Here is a 22,576-nt window from a genome sequence, read left to right on the forward strand (position 1 = left end):
TCACCCCTTTCCCTCTAGTAATATTACACGTGAACCGAAATGGTGCCAATTTGTTTTCCTAGGTAACCAGTTGCTTCGCCGTAATCTGTAAATTAAACAGTGGCCAACAGTGTATTTTCTGCAAGTATCTGTTTTGTTTTGTTTTTATTAAGCTTTCTTCTGAAGTCCTTGCAGTTTTGGGTTTGTTTGTTTGTTTGTTTGTTTTATTTTGTTTGTTTGTTTGTTTGTTTTGGTTATGTTTTGGTTATTTTCTATCTGATGCTCAATGATGATCATTATATAAAGAGAAGACACTACTTCAGTACCCTGGGATGCCACACTTACCCGCTCGATATTAGCAAAAAATAAAAATAAAGCAAAAATAGTCTTACTTAATTGCCCGATCGGTGCACCAACGCTTTCCTTTTTTGAAAGTTTGGTGGCCCGACATGAATTTTTAATGGCCCAGGTCACCGGAAAGCAGCTAACTCATGTGGAACCCTGCTTACGCCGTCCGTGACGTAATTGCAATATTCCAATATCACCTTGCGATTCCCTTCGGTTCTGAATGACGTATTTTACGCACCTGCGTACTTTGATCGTTGAGATGGCGGGAATGTATTTCGGTTTTCATGTAAGAATGATGGGCTCTGGCTTTTTTTCCCCGCAACATTTTCATGAGTTCGCAGTCCTATTGATGGATTGTAGACTTCGATTTTGCCTCTTTGCACAGTCACTCGCTTCGCTAGGAGTAAATTCGACGAGTAATGGCGACTTGTCAATATAAGAGTGCTTGAGAAAGAAAGTAAGACCAAAGAACAAAACACAAAATAAAGAAAATAGAGCGGGAAAGACATATGAAGGAGAGGATAGATAGAGAGAATTAAAGGAGAGTCGCATTTTTGTGCTGTTTCTCTATCCTTTTGGGCTCGAATTACGGCTTCATACCCGTGCACATTCATCCGTTTTGGAAATGTGTGTAGTTGAGATGGCAAAAATCAACGTTCATCACTAAAAAAAAAGAAAAAAGATATTAAACATGGGCTTCAATTTGTGATATTTTGGCAGCGCTGATTGGAGTGCAGTTCGTTTGAGTTTATCCTAAGAAACACGACATCATTAACTGAAAGATGGCCTAGATATAATATGGTTTCACTTCTTGAAGGAGAGAGAGAGCCCTGTTTTGAAGTTAATGCGCAGTCATCCCGAAAATTGGCGCTTGTAATGTTGAGGATCGGGTATGCATAACTGAAGGGGGGAGGAGGAGACAGGGCACTGCCGCTAACTTTGCAAGAAAGCTACAGGTCTTGACAATGCGGTTGCTCGTGACCGGGGAACCCTTCCTAACACGTAATCAAAACTATGCTAATGTCAGCGAGAGTTACCCGGCTCTAAAAGTCACGATTCATGCCCCAATGTTCAAAACAAATCGAGTTTATTCCAAGTCATTAGTGTTCGTTTTCCCCCCGACTGAGCCCAGCGACGTATTTTCCGTCGAGCAATGACACGGGCGTTTGTTTTGAAACTGTTACGTTCGACCGGTGACCTTTTATTGTGTCGTATATAGTCAAGCGCTCTTGGGTCTGCTGCGAAAGTGCGGGGATAATAACAGGTTGTTCTCCTTAAAAACTGTTTTGAGGCTGTTCAGAAACGCGAGACTGAAAGCAATTTTAAGCGAATATCGAATCCTCTGCAAAAGTGTCCAGGCAGATCAGTTCTTCGATTACAAATCTGTGTTGTTGTGTTGAAGCTGCAGTTGTTGTTGTTGTTGTTGTTGTTGTTGTGGTGGTGGTGGTGGTTATTATTATTATTGTTGTTGTTATTGTTGTTGTTGTTGTTGTTGTTGTTGTTGATGATGATGATAACATTTCTCTTCTTCTTCTTCTTCTTCTTCTTTTCTTCATCTCTATTTAAACTGATACCTCTTATACAGGTGCTACTACTAGTCAACACTTCTAGTGCAATTCCTGCAGTGCGTTTTCCATCTTCTTTCATCTTCTCTGTCTTCTTCCTTTCCTTCTTAGTCTTATCTTCTTCTTCTTCTTCTTCTTCTACTTCTTTTTCTTCTTCTTCCTCCTCTTTTTCTTCTCGCTATAGAGTGCTTCTTCTTATTTCATTGTTCAGTATCAAAACCAATGATACATGAAATATATGGCTCCCATACTATTCAGGGTGTAGTCTCTTCCTTGTACAGTTGCGGTCTCTTTCGTGTACGCAGCGCTGCGGAAGCCTAATCCCAGGTACCCATCTAAACATCAGGCAGGAATAAAGGCACTGGCCGGCTGACACAGATACCATGTTGAATTCCAGCCCTGAAACATTACTTGCTTCTTTATCACTTGCTTTATTCGACTTTAGGATATCTGTTTTTCCAGAATGATAGACAAGATATCACTTTTCCCCAATGGATATCACCCCTTGAAAGGATTCGAACTCACATGGCAATGACATCAGAACTTAGTCAAATTTTACAAAATTTGGTTGCGACTAAAACATCACTGTTTCGTGGAAAATGTGAGAAAGTTTCAAGTGCTGTTCAGAGCATTGTTCAAGTAGGTTTCCTATAGATAGAGTAACGACGACCAAATTGAGATTTTGTCAAGATTGGCCGTAAAAGTATAAAAGTTACAGAGTTTATCAAAGTTACCCATGTTTTCACTGAGTAGTTATGTTTGCGACAATCATGCACACGCAAGCTATGTTTTTTCAAAGAACAAAACATACGCATTCCATATCATCAACATCAATATCGTGCAACTTCTTTTCGCAGTTATTAAAAAAGATCGCCTTCGCAGCAGGGTGTTGAAATTGGCAAGAAGTGCATTATTAAGAGACAAGTTTGCATCTTACGTTTTTTTTAAATATATATTTCAATCATCTTTTATTGATACTTTCAATGCAATAAAACATATTTAATGTTGGTGATGCATAACAACCAGTCATTTCTTACTTTTTCTTCTTCTTCTCCTCCTTTCTTAACATAGAACTGATACATGTTAAATTAATACCTGGTAAAAGTGGATGGGAAAATAGCAGAACAGCAGTAAAAGCAGTGCTGTAAATATCTACGGAGGGAGAAACCATCTATGAGTCTTAGCCAACCCCAGAATCATAATTATGTTCAGAGTGGAAGGTACAAAAGAAAAAGGGGGAAAAACAGACGAGTTGACAAAAATTGGTTTTACCTCTAAGTAAAGTTTCGTAGTATCACTTAAAGTGTCCAAGATTATCTTTAGTCTCCTATTTCATCATTTTTCCGACATGTTTTGTGAAAAAAAAATATATATATGATTGACACTTTTGCACGCTTCTGCTGTCGAAAAAGAACGACTTATACAGTACCGCATGTCCCCCTCCCCCCCCCCCTAAAAAAAAGATACAACGGTACCCTCTGCAACGATAACTTTATAAACAGTGAATCAATCCAAATACAATTTCACAGAATGAAACTATAACTCATTGACCACATCTTACAGAAAACCCCATTCGATTTGCTTCGGTGGTCAAAGAGAAATTAGGAATTTTGTAGAGCATGTCAGGAATCTCTTCCCTCCAAGTTCTGTCCATTGTGTTCCCACGTTAATATGCAGTTCCGAGAGCATCCAAGTGCTAAACTTCGAAGAATCAGACTCATGACGTGCTTTACAACAATCTACATTTCTCTGTGACCGCTTAACCAATTTGTCTTGGGGTTTTCTGCAAAATAAAGCTAAGATGACATATTTTAAGTCCCTGAAGTGGCATTTAGACGGTTTAATCATATTGGGTGTTATCAATGCGAAAATCTAATTGTAATTTTTGGGGGGACATACTGTAGATGAGGGATCCAATCAAAATGCGCTGAAGACTTACTTGCACAGGCAGATTGTTATCCTTTATACAGAATTAATCCCCATTTTTTTTTCTTGCAACAATTTAAATGCATGAGTTTGACACTCGTCCAATCCGTTTCTTAATACATCCCTAAATATAGAGGTCTGACTTGATTGAAGTGGTGATTGGAAATCTAACCAGCACGTTCCTCAAAGAAGACGTGAGAGAAGAGACCAATTCGAGGAAACAGCTTTAATAGCTTGCGAAGACAGCACTTTACTTTACTACTCCTTCAATCATTTCTCCATCCTCGGAATTGGACAAAGATTGTGCAACATTTTGTTTGTTTGTGTTTTTTTTATATACCCTCGTGTTATACCTGACAGAATACGATTCCACTCATTACTTGTAGTATTTTTAGTTTTTACTTTTATTTGTTAAAGTAAAATTGTGTTCATTTCAAATCAAGAAAATGTGACACATCAGAGAATAGATTAACGCGATAGAATGTAATGTGCATATTTCCTTTCTCTTTCTCTCTCTCCCTATTACAAAATGTAAGTAAGTAAATAAATAAATCAATCAATCAATCAATCAATCAACCAATCAATCAATCAATCAATCAAAATATATGTGTGTGTGCGTGTGTGTGGGTGTGTGCATGTGTGTACAGTCATTTTGCCTGTGTCTCATATTTTTTTTAAGTGAGGTGAATTAATCAAGCTATATATTTTCGTTATTTTCGTATTAAACGTTAAAGATTTCTTAACCACTAACACACACACAAGCATCAATGTGTGCACACAAAATGAAACCAGTTACGAAAATAGACGCATACACCCCAGGGTCCTAGAGATCGGATACGAACTGTAATGTTTGCGTTTAACGTTGCTATTTTGAAAGAGGGTCAATATTTGCACGCACAAAATCACTTTTAAAAAAAAATTCTCTTGCTGAGTTAATGGGGCATCCTCACATGATCATCGCGATCGCACCGCGTGTGCACTTGTTAAATTGATTATAAATGAATCTGTGGCGTTTTGGGATTTCTCATATGTACCCGGTGGTTTGGTGGTGGCAATTGGATTATGAGGGGGTTCCCATGTGGATTCTACGAAATGACAATTAAAAGATAAAATGTGACAAAACATTGACATAATGGAGTCGTTTACAGCATCATGATATGTGTGTAACATGTGTTGCAACCGATCACACGTCAATCTGGTCGACATGACGTCAATGCAAAATTAATTACACTCTGTGACACGCAAGCGAGAGAAAGTTTACAAGCTATCACCTTATCTTTAAATCTTTTTTGGGGGGAGGGGGGTTGTGGGTTTTTTTGTTAATTGAGACAACAGCTTTTCTTATTGGTTGTATGATTTTTCATGGCTAAATTATAATGCCCAAAACATCGGGTATCTAATCTAACGGTAATCACCTAAGAGTTTCTTAATTTCAAGAAATGAAAAGTTAACCTCATATCACTCGAGAATAGATATACGCTAACCTTTTATAACGAGAATGACTATTCGAATTTTTTTTTCGGAGTCGTATAAATTCACTGGAAATCTATGGTATCGTTTCCCACTCCGTCATAGAAAAAGTTGCTTGTTCATCATTGTGAGGAAAGGCCTAAGTTACCTACACCTCTACAATATACAAGCTTATGGAAGGAATGCAATTGTAAAGGTTGTAAGAGGGACACAAGAACTTTAAGGCGTTTGCCTTCAAGTTAATTTGCTCTATAATATAATATGAAAAAAAAGGAATGGAGAAAAAAAATGAATGGGGGGGGGGGGAGAGCGGGATCACCGTTTCTGGAGGACAGCGGGACAGCTTGGACTCTCGACCAGTTCTTTCACTCATATGAAAAAGTACGCACAACCAAGCGGCATAAAATCAATGCAAGGAGGTGATCAGGTGCAAATCGATACTTGAAAACTTTCCGACTTTCGAAAGAGGATTAAGTTATATTACACTTTCTAAAAGTAAAAAAAAAATCACACAGTGTATTTTTCTTCCTTATGTGTTGATTGTTGCAGTGATCATTATGATGAGTCTATATTACGTGAAAATAGTTGCTCTCATTCAAATTAGTTAGCAGTAGTGAATGGGCGATGTTCCCCTTTATACTCAGATTACGTAACTAGACAGACAGGGAATAGAGAGCCGACATGTTTATACACGCAAACTTTGTTTATGTTCGTGTCTAAGTTGGCCGCGCACATTCGAGAAACATACGGAGAGATAAGAGAAGACAGGCTAATTAATGTGAGAGAATGAGAAGGTGAGACACATACGAAACTTGAGAGAGGCAGCCAAAGCATGAAGCTACAAGTAGGTAGCTTCATGCCCAAAGGGAGCTTAACGAGGTATAAAACATAAAACATGTCAGTGACGGATCCAGAGGGGGGGGGGGGCGTATCTGGTGCCCGCTCCTTCTTTATTCTTTGTTAAAACAAAAGAAATAAAGAGAAAACAATTGCGGTTATGCGCCCCCCTTTAATTCTGTAAAGGCGCCTCCCCTTTACGGAATTCCTGGATCCGCCCCTGAATCTGAAGCGTTCATCGATGGAGACAGAGTGTGAGAGAAAGAGAGAGAGAGAGAGAGAGAGAGATAAGAAATTGGGAAAGTGGAGATATAAAATAATAGGGAAAGCAAATATAGATAGAGAAGAGACACACAGACAAAGCAGGTTAGAGAGCATTAGAGAGTGTATGAAGGAAAAATATATCTACAGACGTGATGTGATGGAGGGAGAGGATTAGGTGTCCAAATAACTTTTAAATGAGGGATATGGGAGGGGGCGTTGCAAGGGTAATGGGGTGTAATCTGCTGAAAGCGAGAAAGTTTTGGCAATTTCTTCACTTTTTCTTCTTCTTTCTTTCTTTCTTTTTTTCTTAGTTTTATTACGACTTAATCACGGACAAGGTCTTTGTCGGGGGAACACTGGAGCATTTTAAACAGCTGTACGTGGTAAACATCCCTCAAGCATCGATTAACTATGTCCAGGCGGTTTGCTGAAAGCAAAGAGAAGGGAAATGCGGCGCGCCTTTTAATGTTCTCTGGTCAAACTTTGGCAGAGATCGTTTGATATGCCTACCGCAGACCATTAAAAAGAGGTGGTAATTGACCTTTACAAACACGCACATGCCCCAACACCCCACCCCACCCCACACCTTTTTTCAATACTTTTCATTTCTGATTCCTTTTAACGCAAATAAAAATGAACACGATCACTTTGAATGTGTTAACAAATTGAACCAAACAATTATCAAGCTTATGTATTTTTTTTACAGCTGTATACATAAATCAACTCATTACGATAAAAGCAAATAAACCGATAAATGGAAGTATTTCACATCATTTTGATACTAGATTATCGTGATCACACGATAACGATTATTCAAACAAAGTGCACTTTTACTTTTTATAACCCATTATGTAAAAATGCACACCGACAAAAACCATCCTTGCCCATGCACCCATGCCCAAAATCCACCCCTCACTTCGTCCCATTGATCCGACATAAAATATGCCGCCACATTCAAACACTCACCTATAAATCATTTATAAACTGAATATCACACACACATACTCTCTCTCTCACACACACACACACACTCGGGGACACACACACATACACCAACGCACACACACACACACACACACACACACACACATATACACGAACACACACAGAGATGAAGCAGTAATTCCAGGCTATTAACTGAAAAATAAGTTAAGGGGGAACTTTCTCCCCCTCCTTTTTTTTAAGATATAGATCCCACAAGCTGGGCAAACACGGCTTCAGGAGACACACTGAAATCTGTCAGTCAATGGAGGAAACCTACCATAACTATGTCAAGCATCCACAAGGCTGATAAAGCTAATATACCATGGTACAATTACATCAAACGTCCCAGAAATTTACTATTTTAGGGTTTCCGTGATTACCGTTAATCAAACAGTTGAAAAACCGGTTACCTCACGTATAAATTGATACGGGAGGACGAAAGAAATGCAAAAGAAAATCAGCGAATATAACAAACAACAGAAAGAAAAACAGACAACTAAAAGAACTCAAATATTCTTGACTTATTTTGATGGACAAGTTTTCCCTCCAGATTTGGATATTCCTGTCGGCTACTATACATTTCATTTAGAAAGAGCTGTCTTCTTGTGCTGATCTCATAGCAGGAAGTGGTGCATAATTTGCAGCGTAAACTGTTGTTTTGGTGTCCCGAGTTTATTTATAAACCTCTCGACCTAGATTTTGTGAAGCAAGAGCTTACGTTAATAGACTATCGCTTTTTGGAAACTGCTGTCGATGCTTATATAGCTCTTGGTCTCAGGCCATGATTACAAATTTGTTGTGCTTTTGAATGGCGGATGTTCGGACGGAAGAAATTTTGTTGATGTCGTCTGTATAAACGGTGTACTGGTTCACTTACATGTTACACCCATCCTGAGCAATCTGCAGCTACAATAAGCCGTGACTGAAGTTTTCTTAGGTACACCATAATCCTCTACGAATATCCAATGCCTAGTCTATAGAGCGATAAAAGCTTTGAGAATTTGAGATGTGAGAAGTTAAACCGATCGGTTGAGGACCTTGGTGGATATTAAAATATTCGGGTTATTACACGCAAGAATGGCTATATACAATAATTACCAGCCATACCGCTCTGTAAATTCGATGAGAAAGTCAAATTATTGAGAGGCTCCCAAGCGTATTTCAAATAATGGCGGATCAATACTTCTTTGTTTCCGTATCTATACGCTTTTGTGAGGACAGGTGTAAGTTACAGCTCAAATGAAAATTAATACACCTGTGCTGGCAAGCATTACAGGCTGACGCGTGTCTTTTTTTCCCCTTCTTCTTCTATAGAATTGGATGCTTCATCGTTACAAAACACCCCCGCCGAGAAACTAGGTCATGTCCATTACTTGTCTATCTAAATTGATCTTAAACGTGCGACCGGTAAAATCTAAACTGGCTTCGTAGCATACTCCTTGAGGTCACCCTGATTATGGTGGAAAAAAACCCACAAAGCCCTCCACTCTCTCTCTCTCTCTCTCTCACACACACTTTTGCTGTGACTCCTCGTCATTTCCTAACAACACGTGAGGGTTTTGATCATTAATAATAATGACGCTCTTGCTGTGGAGAAGAATACACTTTGTCGAGATTGATTAAGAAAATACCATGGTAATGTCTGGTAAATATTAAGATTCTATTTATCTGTCGAAGGCAATAGTACATCACTTCAACTTAACGAGGAACACAGCTGTAAAAACGATAGGCGATAATGGTGTATATACGGGGAAACTTCCTATCTGTGTAGACATTGCTCATAACTATAGTTTAATGCCGTTTTCATCAACCCGGTATTGCTAACTATTATATACCCACCTATCATATTTATACAACGGGTGCACGTCACTAGTTCGACACCCACGATTCATACAGCCCACGAGTCGTACATCCCATGAATTCTACGTTAAGTAAACAAGGCCCATGAGACAGACAGGTTACGCCCCGTGTTCAAATATCGAACTTGTGGTCTTGTTATTAGTGTCGAACTCATGGACCTTATAATGCCTATTGTTGAAATCATGGACTGTATGACTCATGAACATATTTGCAATGTCTAACTCGTGGGCTGCATGAATCTTGGGTGTCGGTCTCGTGGAATGACTCCTATACAACTGGATCCTGAGGGACGAAGCACGTAAAAGATCTCGCTCAGAAAAGCTCCCCAGGCAGGAACGACTTGAATCAAACAGCTCATCGTGTCGTCAGCGATAAGAACAAAACAAAACACACAAATTTCCACTGAAAAAATGATATGACATTACAAATTGAAGACATTAAGAAAGAGTTGATCTGCACAAAGATGCAAAAACTTTAAGCAAACATTTTTTTTTTCAAGCAGTGACAATTACGTCTAAACACTAGAGAAATTTTCTGTCAATGTTTACAAAGAAAAGCAGAGAAGAAAAGGCTCATAAGAGTAAGACATTAATAGCACAGGCGAAAGCCTTGATGTTTTAAAAAGTTTTATCTTATTTGGTATTTTACAACAACAATCTTATGCACAATCCATCAAGAGGTATGACAATAAAGCACGAGAAATTCCGTCTAATATATTCTAAAACTTTAACAAGATAATGAGCGTTGAAATCAATGCTTTCTGTTATCAAGACCCGTCATATTCCCCCATCGCTCTCTGTGATTCTGTGGTGAGGGAAACACCGCCAGACGAGTTTATCGATAGTAAGTGCGTTCTCGATTCCACCCCCCCCCCCCCCATCGCTCTTCTATCCTTTAATCTCGTCGATCGATTTGACTTCAATTCAAGTTGCTGCACACAATCTCGCGTTCTCTGACACGGCCTAAAAGGACTGGTGGCAAGACCAAAATATCGATCGATAGACATTCGGTATTAGCCGGCTCGTGTGCCTTTGACGACTTTTTTTTAGTACACCATAGGATGTCTGGAATCACGTTAATGGGGTAAAAACTGACGTCATGATCTCGTAATGAAGGTTTTAAGGGGTGGGGGTGCAGAGGGTGGGTTCGAAGAGGACACAGGGCATACTGTAGGTGATAAATCAACGAAGGAACTTCGTAACTCGGGTATGGGGATCATTGTTTGTCTCAATAAAACGGACACCTGCTAACTTCCAGACGGGTGGGAATATACAGTGTAGTGGTGGTAATGATATGTATGTGTGTGTTTGCAATGGATGGGGTGTAGGCAGATAAGCTTCAGAAGCATCAAATCCTAATCCTTTTCTAAGGCCGTATTCATGTTTCCATGGCATATAGTACGGACATGAGGATGATAAGGTGCACTTAGATGATGATAAGTTGATAGAGATATGTGTCATCGATTGCTCTTAAATCATGAACATCATAATGTATGATACCGCGTCAAGCGAATACTGAAAAAAAAGTATATTTTATCATAATATCATAAAACATATATTATACAGTACATTTCACTCTTTCTGAAGTTAAGTTATCATTTCCAATAAGGTAACAAAATAAGAACAAAGCATTTTTTAAGGCTGTACGCCAAATCGACACCTTGGTGCAGCGCGGTGCGTTGCAAAAGTGGTTACTGGCTTAGATAGAGCGACTAATTGTTGATCGTCTACTGATGCTACGTTACGAAGGTGTAATGTGTAATTCTTCGCCTCAACAAGATCATTAAACGAAGAATGTTGCATAATCGATATTACAGTATTCTACTGTTGTCTTGACTGACTTGCCCTCCACAACGTATCGGTGTTTTCACATCTCATGAAGACGAGAACAATTCTTGTTATATCACACTGCTATTGATATTCCCCTTCGGGGAGCATTTTCTCTCTTCTTTTCTTTTCGGTTTCTTCCTTCCTCGTAGCCAGGAGGGTCGATAGAGCTGTTCTGAGATAAAGAGTGAGTCTTTTCGCTAGCTGCGGTTGCTTTTCTACATGTGTGATGGCAGCAGGTAAGAGACGAACAGAGTGCATTATCATGAAAATCGATGTATTTGTTGGTTTTTCCAACATTTTAACAACAACCATTTTAATGACAAAACAACACAGATTCTTTCTTGACTTTGAGGTTTATTCAGTATTTGATGAAATACGATTCTGGCCATTTCCGACGAGACGGCAGGTCGATAGCAAGCAGGAAAATTGATTTAAACAGCTAAATCCAAAGTGTATTGTTTACCAATATAGCATTAATGCATGGCATAAATGGTTCCTGCAAGCAGAACATTCTATATCTTTGCTTTTTCTTTCCTTCATCTTTATGATAGAAGTAACGGAAGGACAATGAATAAAGTCAAACTTATACCTGAACTGAACCGAAGGCCAATCATAAATGTGCAATAATTCTTATAGTGTCACATACAAATTGTAATACGGGTGTATTCAGAATCCTAGCACAGTGCATTGTGTGGCGCGAAGCGGTACATCTTCAAAACCAATCTATTACACCAAACAAACAGAAATATTGCACAATAAAGTTGACTAAGAATAGAGCTAAACACCTAACGATGCTATGAATGACTAGCGAGGCTATCACGGCATAAACACCTCATAGTATTATCATATTGTGGAAATGATTGTGACCAGTATTCTCAATGCTCCATTCAAAAGGAGAACAACCTTCATAACTGTATTGTAGTATGGCTATTTCCAATCAAACATCTTTGTTTTCAAATTGCACTTCATTAGAAATCTAAGCACAAATATCACTATACGACCTATCCGTATTCAGCAATTGTTCAGAGAAATAAACCATCCCACCATCATTATCGTGATTATCATCACAGATTTGCGGAAGAGTTTCTGAGACCAAATTTTAGAGAATCATAACGAAACGCCTAAAAGGGTCCCCAGTGGACAATATTGCCTCGGAATCGATACTGGAACATCGGGTCATTCCCGCTAATGACCGCAGTGACCCCGACGAATCGCCGACACGGCGTGAGGTCTTCGCGGAGAGTTACTGCAGCCTATACACGACCCATAGCTTCGTTATTTTACTGGCAATTACCACCCAGGGAGGCAATGAACTCAACCCCATTTATCCAACGAGGTCAGGTGACGGACGAAGACAAAGACAAGCAGACAGGCAGACAGACACACATACATACATACATACGTACAAAGACTGTAAAGAGCGGGAGAGAATATTCAAGAAAGAAGGAAAGAGAAAGAAAGAAAGATATGACAGCAAAAGAAAATAGCTCATAACAGTCAACGACATGCAGTTTGAATATAAAGAGATATTGATAATTGTATACCTGGCATATAATAATTTGAGAGAGACACTGTGTGTAAGTGCAAGTGTTTCTCTGTTTGTTTGTATGTTTGTTTGTTTGTTTGTTTGTTGGTTTGTTTGTTGGTTTGTTTGTTTGTTTTTGGCATGCATGCACGTGTGTTTTTATGTTTTATATGCGTGTGTGGGGGGGATGGGTGCGTACTGGAAGGCGGGAGATCAGGGAATAGATGAAAGTTGATTAAAGTGCATAATACATGGCAAAAATGAATCCACTATGACAGGCTCGCGGACGGATACCAAAACCAGGATGATGGACTGTTAGTGCTTATCATGAAGAATGAATCCCCCATGTGATATCATGTACCACGGCGGCTTAATCTTTCGCTGGGCACTCAGTCAGTCATCGAAAATTGGACAGACTTGAGACAGACAGAAGCCACGATCCCCTTGGAGAATGTAAGAATGGAACGAGAAGATCATCAAGTCATTTTACGCGGGGCCGTTGACCGCGAGATGTAACTAGGTATAATCAGAGGGGATGGATGTGTATTAAGCATTTCTATTGCAGACTCCTGGCCCTTGGGGATTCATTACCTTTCAAAAGTACCCTTTTTAACATCACGAAACTCTATAGAGTTTATTAATCTGGGACGCGACAGTTAAATCCGACCATAACTAACTACATTCATCACACTGACAGAGAAAAATAATAGACTTTCACTCATTTTGTTTTATGTTAATATATCATAAGAACAATATCGAGCGATAACGATATCAAATACTAATAACGTGATTGGATAAACACAATCACGTGATTGTGGACGACAACGTTGAACGGGCAGAATATTGTGATATCATGTTCAGCCACTGGGAAACATTTTATCACGTGGCGAATGCTAATAATGATGGCATCGCCATATCCTTTACATTAGGCCTAATCGATACATCACATTGTCATATTGTGTCAGTGAACTTTATGCTGAGAGGGATGAATACTTTTGACACTATACTGAAATGCTATGGCGACGGGGGAGGGGCAGTGTGTATTACACGAAATCTGCCACGTAGAGCGTGGGCTTTGTGTTGTTCACGCTGTGAAAGTGGCTAGCACTGAAAATTTAATTTGAAGATATCGTTTATCTCAGAGTAGCTCAGCGAACCTAGATAATATATTACACGCTGACATTTACTGTCGGAGATAAAACACATAATGTTTTAAGCTCATGGCTTATTTCGGAGAGATTACAAGTGAAATGAATTCGTCTCGGAGATATCATTTTCCCTCATTGGCATTTAGCACCCCTCGGATGAAACGCTCTCTCTTTCCCTTGCAACTCCAGTCATCAGCTAAAACGTTAAGAAGGGAAATTAGGGTATAATTGCAAGTTACATTTATCATGTTCATGGTAATGTGTGCTTCTGTGAATTCGCTGTTTGCATTTTGAGGATTCTATCAATTCTCAAAATCATAGCAAATGTGTCAAAGAAAGGCGACGAGATAAACAGGTAGAAGAAACGCATTGCCTGTGTTTTTTAACGAATGTAACGAATTTTCGCTCACATTTTTTCTATCTCCCACAAACAGAGTTTAGATTACCCAAATCTCTTTTTGTGTATCTCTCTCCCTCTCTATGCATGTGCCTATATGTCCGTGTGTGTGTGTGTTTGTGCGTGTGTGTGAATACTGTTAGCTTCTTAGTTGCATAAAGTCTCTTAAAACAGCACACAGTAAAAAATCTCTTACGTCACGGGGATCTTTCTCGACTGCAACGTCAGAATGACGCTCACTTTTAACATGAGATGTCGCCCCGAAAAGCAGATTACGACAGGCCTGCCCGGAGACTGCTGAAAAGCACCAGTTAGCTGAGCAAACATGGGATGTTCAGAATTTTGGAGGGTGACAATTATTTATCCAGTACTACCCAATTTAAGGAGAGCACTCTGTTTCAGTAATTTGTCAAAACAATATATATATATATATATATTCATTTATTTATTATCTATTTGTTTGTTTGTTTGTTTATTTATTTATTTATTTATTTATCTATCTATTTACTTATACCTCACTTGTTAGTGCTTGTTGCATAACATGGAATATTTTTCAAGCTACAATTGAAAGAAACCCTTATATTTCTTATCTTTTTCTTTGCTTTTAGCAGCTTTAATTTTCAATATATAAAATTCACTAGAGTTAATTTGTTTTGCAATGCAGTATCTTACAAATGTTTTTGTTACAAAATAGTGTCCCTCGGGAAGTCATTTGCGTTCAAATTGTTACTGATACAAGACGCAGGGGATTGCACTCGTATTGATGTCCACATCCCACTCCCCCAGTCCTCATATACACTAACTCTCTGTCTTACTGTCTATTTCTACGTCTATTTTTCGTCCTGAAATCCTCAATGTTTGTTTCATTAAATTCTTCTTCTGTCTGCTTCATCATCCATAACAATATATTGCCCTCTATACAGTAACTGGGCAATCATGCAAATCGTCCAGTTTAGTACCTTCAGGGCAAATTAATTGCTTCGTCACTTTCTTACGTGTGTGTGTTTCGTTTGTTTGTTTAGGGTTTTTTTTTTTCTCATCGTAATTCATAGCTCTCTTCATTGTTTTTGCACCCGTTTTATGAATTTTAATGACACGCAAATATCACCTGGGCCCAATTAAGAGAAATTCATTATCGGCACGCTTTTAATGATTGTTGATCTGCGCAACAGATCGACTCGCCCGCCGACGTGATGCAATCAATATGGTATGCAGTTGTTAGAGCCTCGCTTTCTGCACTGTGAAGATAACCACTCCTCTCGTAGTTGCTGACTCTTCGTTTCCAGTCTTTTTTTTTTTCAGACATACTGAAACATTTCAATTACAAATGAATGGAGGGGTTGGGTGGAATATTTTTTAAAAAAAATTAAAAAAATAAAAACAGGATGAAGGGAGGCAAAACACGTCAGGCATGCGATAAACTGACTGGACAGTGAGTCTAAGAAAGCAAGCTACATCTTAAACAGAATGATGTATAAAGCGAGATTTATCATTCAGAAATGAACCCCGTGTGTATATCAAGCAGGACGAGCACTTAACCCTCCGTTTCCCAGATACAATGATTCCCCCATTGGTTTCATGCATGGATATATATCCCAGTTCCCACAAGCAATCACTTAAAACCATCCAAAGAGATGACCCAGGGGTTTGCGACGTTTTCCACAGTTGAGCCAACTCGTCATGATATATCGAAAAAAAAAAACTGTTTAAAGAAGAAGAAAAAGAGCCATCGGAGGGTTTTATATGTCCCCAAAAGATGTGCACACAGCCAGACAGCATGGAGTCAAAGACGACCATGCCTCAACAGCGATTTAATGAGTTGAAACTGATTCACTGATGAATAAAATATGATTCAGGATTCTTCATTTTAAGGACGAAATGAGAGAGAAAACGAATTCATCAATGTTCAATGCATTTTTTTAAACCAAAACTGAGAAAGCGTAAATTCTTTGCATTAAAGTGATGGTATAGCTTTGGTTTAGGTGGGGATTCAGGTTTTAACTTTTTGCGAGATAACTAGAAACCACTTATACGAAATATTAAAGAGCATACAATTCTGAGAGGAATTTAAAGTTTATTTGATGAAAATCAGTTTGAAATGGCTGAGATATCAAAAAAAAAGTTAAAGAGAGTGGCCCTAATAAAAAGCGGGACCCACCTTTATACGACCTCTTTGTTTCTGGTAATCTCAGCCATTTCAAAACCAACTTTTATCAAATAAACTTTGAGTTACTCTTACAGTTGCATGCTCTTTAATACTTCATATAAGTAGTTTCCAATTCTGAATCCCCATCTCAGCCAGAACTACCATCATTTTGAAAACAAGCACCACATTCAGGACAATTTTCAACCATTTTATGAAGCCCTCTGTATTAATTAAAAAAATACAAAACGAAAACTAGGTGGATTTCCAGTTTGACACGCTGAAAAAAAAAATGTCAAACTCTCAAGCATCGAAAAGGCATGTATCTATGTGTTCTCGATCAGTGTGAATGTGTAATCAGCTTGGAGCAGGGGAATAATGTCTGCTCCACAATTTCACACATCTCTACCGGTGGTCTTCTAATTGGAGTTCATTGGTCTATGTCATCATAATCAACGGTTATGTTTATCGCCAGCAGTAAATTTTATGGGCCTCCGCTGTTTTATGCCACGTTGTGTTTGCCAGATACGGATCCCTGACGTACTAGCCGAAGATGTTCTTCCCTTTTCTATTAGCTATAGACGCGCGCCAGTTTTAATATAAGTTCCAGTTTCGTTCTGATGGGCGGCGTGGTGGGTCCGTCGGGGAACGTGTCTGCCTTGAAATCAAACGGTTGGAGGTTCGAGACCAGGCGAGTGTCGTCATGCCGTGCCCTGTATAGTAAGAAGCACCACACACTCATTGTGTATACGACGTAAAATGTAGGTCTCGTGTGACGTGTGTGAGAGAGAATCAACTCAGCGTTTGGAAGATTCCACTCCACTTTCTCGCAAAGATCAGGGTGCAATTCTGTCCCTCACCAATCCTGAACAGCGGGCGACCGACTCCAAACATTCTGTCGTGCGCCCCTAGTGACTGGCAATAGTCCCTTTAAAGAGTATTAACCCGGCACATCGCGCCAAAAGGATACTAAAAATGAGTTTCCTTCACAATGATTGGGTTTGGTTTCGCATCTCCTATGTGCTTGCTTACTGCGTCAATTTAAACATTGTTAAACCACTGATTTTACTCTCTAATTCAAGTAGTTATTACAGACTAATGAATGTTTGTCCGTAGTTGTGTCCCCTATCTGTCCTTCGGGATATACGCGGGCACAATAATATTTCTCTTCGTGACTTTAATAATCGTTAAACAAATACAGAATAGAAGATATGCATCTAATATTTTGAATTGATGAAACAGAATGAATTGGAAAAACAAATTGGATTTCACTAAAATTACAATCTATGTACTCGCGTACACGATAGATACAAAGGTAAGTACAAAAGTAATATCAAAGGTATGATTCTCCAACGTCACAAAAATATATACCGTTTTTTAATTTTTTATCTCTATATATTTGTCATTTATTACCCTATCCATCATTATAGGTATTTGCCATTTTTTATCTTCCTGGCTATTTATATCCCTTTCTTAACACAGCTTAATGTTTAAGTCGGCCAATCGTTGTTGTTGTTGTTGTTCATTTTCCATCTGTGAAGATGGCTGGATAGCCTATATTCAGCTACACTAAGCTGGTCTTCCATGGGGTCCAGTTGGATGTGGGGTGGGACCACTTCACCGGGTTATACACCCTGCTCTTTGCGATGAATGAATGAAGCGGGATCTTTTACGTGCATGAGCTGTGACTCTCTCATACACGGGACCTCCATTTTATGTCCTATCCGAGGGACAGAGTGTTTTGCCTCTTGCTAGAGGGGACGGTATGTTTACACACAACATTGCTCAGTCCAGACTCGGGTTCGAACCCGGGCCGCGTGATCGTGAGGCAGACGCGCTACCGACTGAGCCAACTCACCGCCCTTTAAGCCTTCCAAGCTTCTCAATCCATTCTCCTAACAGATGTGGCATTAAGAAAGCAAAAAGATGTTCAAAAAAGCTCCAGTTTTTTTTTTAAAGACTCGGTCACGGAGCGAACTACAAGTTAATATATTCCCTCGATGAGGCGTTGTTTGGCAACCCTGGCAGTATTATCAGTCGGCGCGTCCCAAATATAATATGAAGCGCAGTCGCTTTTTCAGGAAGATTTTTTTTTTCTTCCAACCGTACTCACCGTCAATGCATCATTCTTGAAAGCAGTGAGTTATGTCTTTTGGGGGGAAAAGAAAAGGAGGGTAAAAGAGCATTTTACTCCTCTCGCGACTACTCCGCTGGCGACAAAGCAAGAGTAATCAATCAATCTCTCTATTTCTTTTTGTTTACTTTTACGAGTAAATTGTGATAACAGAAGAAGAAGAATAACGTATACTATTTAAGCAGGTGAAACTAATAATTCGGTACATAGTATGAAATGTACTCAAAAGCGAGGAAGAACATGTAAAAGCACGAGATGATATGTGATTCCTCTCTCTGTTATCTGTTTGATACAGAGCGTGTTCTGTTTGACTGAAAAACGATATTTCAAAAAAAATTGTGGCGATCCAATCGATGAGGTGGATTTTTCACAGGCAGAAGAGTTTTATATACATTCGTAAATGGGTATCTGGTATAGAAGACGTGGACCTTTGCACTTGAAAACTCTATTCGTAAGCCGATTACCTAGTTTGAAATCTAAACAAAATCAATAACATCCCAAAGCGTTTTTTATTGCTTTATTGCGACGAAGAAAAGAAAAGTCATCTTTCAAACAAATCTTTATGTATTTTGAGAGGAATTCTTTTTTTTTAATTAGTGAAAATTTCCACCACTGATTAAAAAAAAAAGAATCTCCCGAGAGCACGTGAATAAGTTATTTGGTCAGGAGTAATACCCTACTAGAAAATAAGTTGTATGTTTATGATTTTGGAATATTTACGCACCCTCCATCCACAATATGATGAATCATCAACAATCGTTCGAAAATCAATATGCTCAAAAGAAACCATTTGGTTCATCCATATCCAATTTACTAGGCAGAGTAAATTCTATCCTCTCCCATGCACGTACTTTCGCTATTGAAATAATGCAATTGTGCTTTCACCACCAGTCCTAAAGTGGAATACGTCATAATATATATATATATATATATATATATATATATATATATATATATATATATATATATACATATATATATGTATATATATATATATATATATATATATATATATATATATATATATATATATCTATGAGAGAGATCGAGCAACTTTTGCCTCAAACTTCTTCCATCATTCAATTTAATTAAAAGTTTATTTCATTTTTCGATAAAACATATGTTTCACTTCCTTTGATAACAAAGAATAAGGTAAGCAGAACATAATGAAAAGACTGTACAACAATTGAGAACCTATAGTAATCATACATTGTATAGTAAAAAAGAAACAGAAGTGATCAAAGTGAAGTACATGTATACCGTTGCTTAAAGTGCGAAAAATGGAGGGACCCACTAAAAAGACAGAGCTTGTAGTATGTGGGCCCGTCTGGAAAAGAACATCGATGGGAAGATAACTTGAATCATCGTAGATACAAAAAATAACAAAGTGGAAGAAGTCTGGAAGCCCACTGAAAATTAGATTAACAGATAAATACATTTTCATAGACGCGAACAAACATGAAATAGGACTAGACAACAAGACAACTACTAAAGAAAAGGTTGTACAGGACAAAACGGGATGGACAAGACTGACAAACTGAAGACAAAGTAGCAGACAAGAACGTACAACAGAAATAAAAGAGACAGACAGACAGACAGACAGACAGACAGACAAACAGACAAATGATATGACAGTAAGCTTGTTATCAGTCTCGTTAGCTTAATAATCATTTTTTTTCTTCTTTTTCATAGCCAATTTGTGGCGTCACAGAAATGGAGACTGGTCTTTGATGGCCCAATTATGCGGCATTACCCATGCATGCGCGAGTGAGCGGGAGAGTCACCTCCTTTATACCAGCAATGGACCGAGTTCTTCCCCATAATACCAACAGCGAAAACAACCGACAGTTAGGCCTACCAACGACGAAGGATACTGTATCGCCCTGGAGCACTTTGCAACTCGGATGGCGCACGTTGTCAGATTCGTTAGCGTTGGTACAAGAAGTAACCGTCACATCAGCTGACACATGGCTCTGAAAGTGTATAACATTGACACAAGAACATCAACCCTTCCCCCCTTTATGGAAGTGCATTCCCACACTGAATGGTCTTGATGAGCGCAGCTGCTTTGTATTACCAGACGACACCGCGGAGCAGTTGGTCGTATCGCTCCGAAACCGAACATTGGAAGCGGTATAGCGAGTCTTCTGCAGCCAGCTACTTAGAATCTTACTACCGAGATATCCCGCGCAAAAAGCAAGGATATTCAGCAAGGACCTATCTCCGTGCATGATATGCCACACACTTCCTCCTACATAGCAACTGTCACACACAGACAGGAATTATTGCCTCGCATGGCTAAAAACTACGATTGGATAGCACATTTGTCGCTAATGCAGCTCCATCAAATTGAATTGAATTGGACTACTTGAATGATGTGATGAGGGAGAGAGAGGAAGAGAAGAGAGTAGCTGTACATCAGGACAAATGTTTATCAAACGAAGGGATAGTAAAGTTTACATTAAGCCACGGAAGAAGATCTTAAGCGATAAATCATGTCACGGTGTACCGTATCTTTTCTTGCAGGAATGTTGACTCTTGCCGCAGTCTTATCCTCGGAGTTTCCTCATAAATTGGTGTCGAAGACAATTTTTTTTTTCTTCAAGTGTAATGATGAAGTGGAAGTTCATAATGAAGAGAAGAATCCACTCTCACTCTCTGTCACCCATGTTTAGAGATTATCAAGCTAAAGGAACCTAACAAACTACTGTGTACTACAAAAATTAAGGAGTGTAATATACTCCATACTCCATGAAAGGAATATTCTATTCCTTTAATTATATGAAGCGTTTGTTTGCAAAAACCGATAAGTCCATATTTGCCAAATGGAGATATTTGCGATTAAAGGTCAAGAAAAATAAAGAGAATAATAAGAAAATTTTTGCTTCTTTTGACCATAACTTCAAAAACATGCCTTTATATGTAGTGACCAATATATCATTTAAAAGGTATTATTTTTGTAATTTATGACAGAAATCGCACTTCAAAATCTTCAAAAATGGACTTATCGGTTTTTGCAAACAAACCCTTCATATGTAATATTCTTCTGCCTCTTTCTTTCTCCTTTGCAAAATCGGAACACACATACATATACATTCCGATAACCATGGCAACTATTTTCAAAGGGAAGAATGTAGTGCCATCAATGCAGACTTTTACTTCCAGTTTGTTCATTCTCTTAAATGTTCGTCTTGGCACCTTCAATAATCCCTAGTAAGCTGTCTGTATCTGGGTATGCATCTGTGTCTGTCAGTTTTCAGATATGTTTATTTGTGTGTCTGTCATTTATATTTGAGTGAAACTCGTGGTATCATAAGTTTATAGGTGTGTGTATGTGCATTTATTATTATGTATATGACTGAAGCTAAAATAAAAGGTACTGAAATATCAAATCTAATCTATTCTTTCCTTTCTGTTACTATCCGTTAGTTTACTTTTTGTAGACATGGAGAATGGCAAGTTTTTATGGTTGTTACCATTTAGATGTAATGATGTTATGTTGTTTAGTCACTTTGTAATTTCACAGCATCTTGGTGTTCTAGTGGATTTTCCTTGAACGTGCAAGCTAGAATTTCGTTTTCTTCTTTGTCAGTGCTGTATGATAAACTTGCGCGTGAGTCTGTGCAAGTGCACGTGCGCGTGCTTGCGGGCGTTTTTTGTGTGTTTGTAAACCCTGGTCTCAGACTCACTTGCCTAAAATAGCTGCGATGGAGACCTCAAGCAGGTATCAAATGCATTACAAGCAAAACAAAATAACACAGAATCGATTAACGGAGGTGTTACATTTCCGACATTATCACATGTGTATACATGGTAGTGGAAGGAAGAAAGAAGAATGACAAAATCACTAAACATTAAATTATGGAACGTGAGCGGAAATTTCGCCGAGGTGTATCGATTGTGTAAGGACTTGTGTACACGTTAGTGCCTGGTAGAGCATTGTCAAGTGTGTTGCGAGGGACAGGGATGCCTTGGCTTCTGTTGCTTGTGTGTGTGGGGGGGGGGGGGTGGGGTGCTGATAAAAGGGGTTGGGAGATGGAAGTTTTCTCGCTGGGACTGAAAAAAAAGGTCTCTTGCAGAACTTAGATGACAGTTCTTGATATGTGAATCAGAGATGATTTGACTAGTTCAAGTTTAAGTTTATTCTTTTTTCTTCATCTCAACATA

The sequence above is a fragment of the Diadema antillarum genome, unplaced genomic scaffold (assembly GCF_040938485.1).
Source record: "Diadema antillarum isolate AM-2024a unplaced genomic scaffold, OU_Dant_1.0 seq00000266_RagTag, whole genome shotgun sequence".
NCBI lineage: Eukaryota > Metazoa > Echinodermata > Echinoidea > Diadematoida > Diadematidae > Diadema > Diadema antillarum.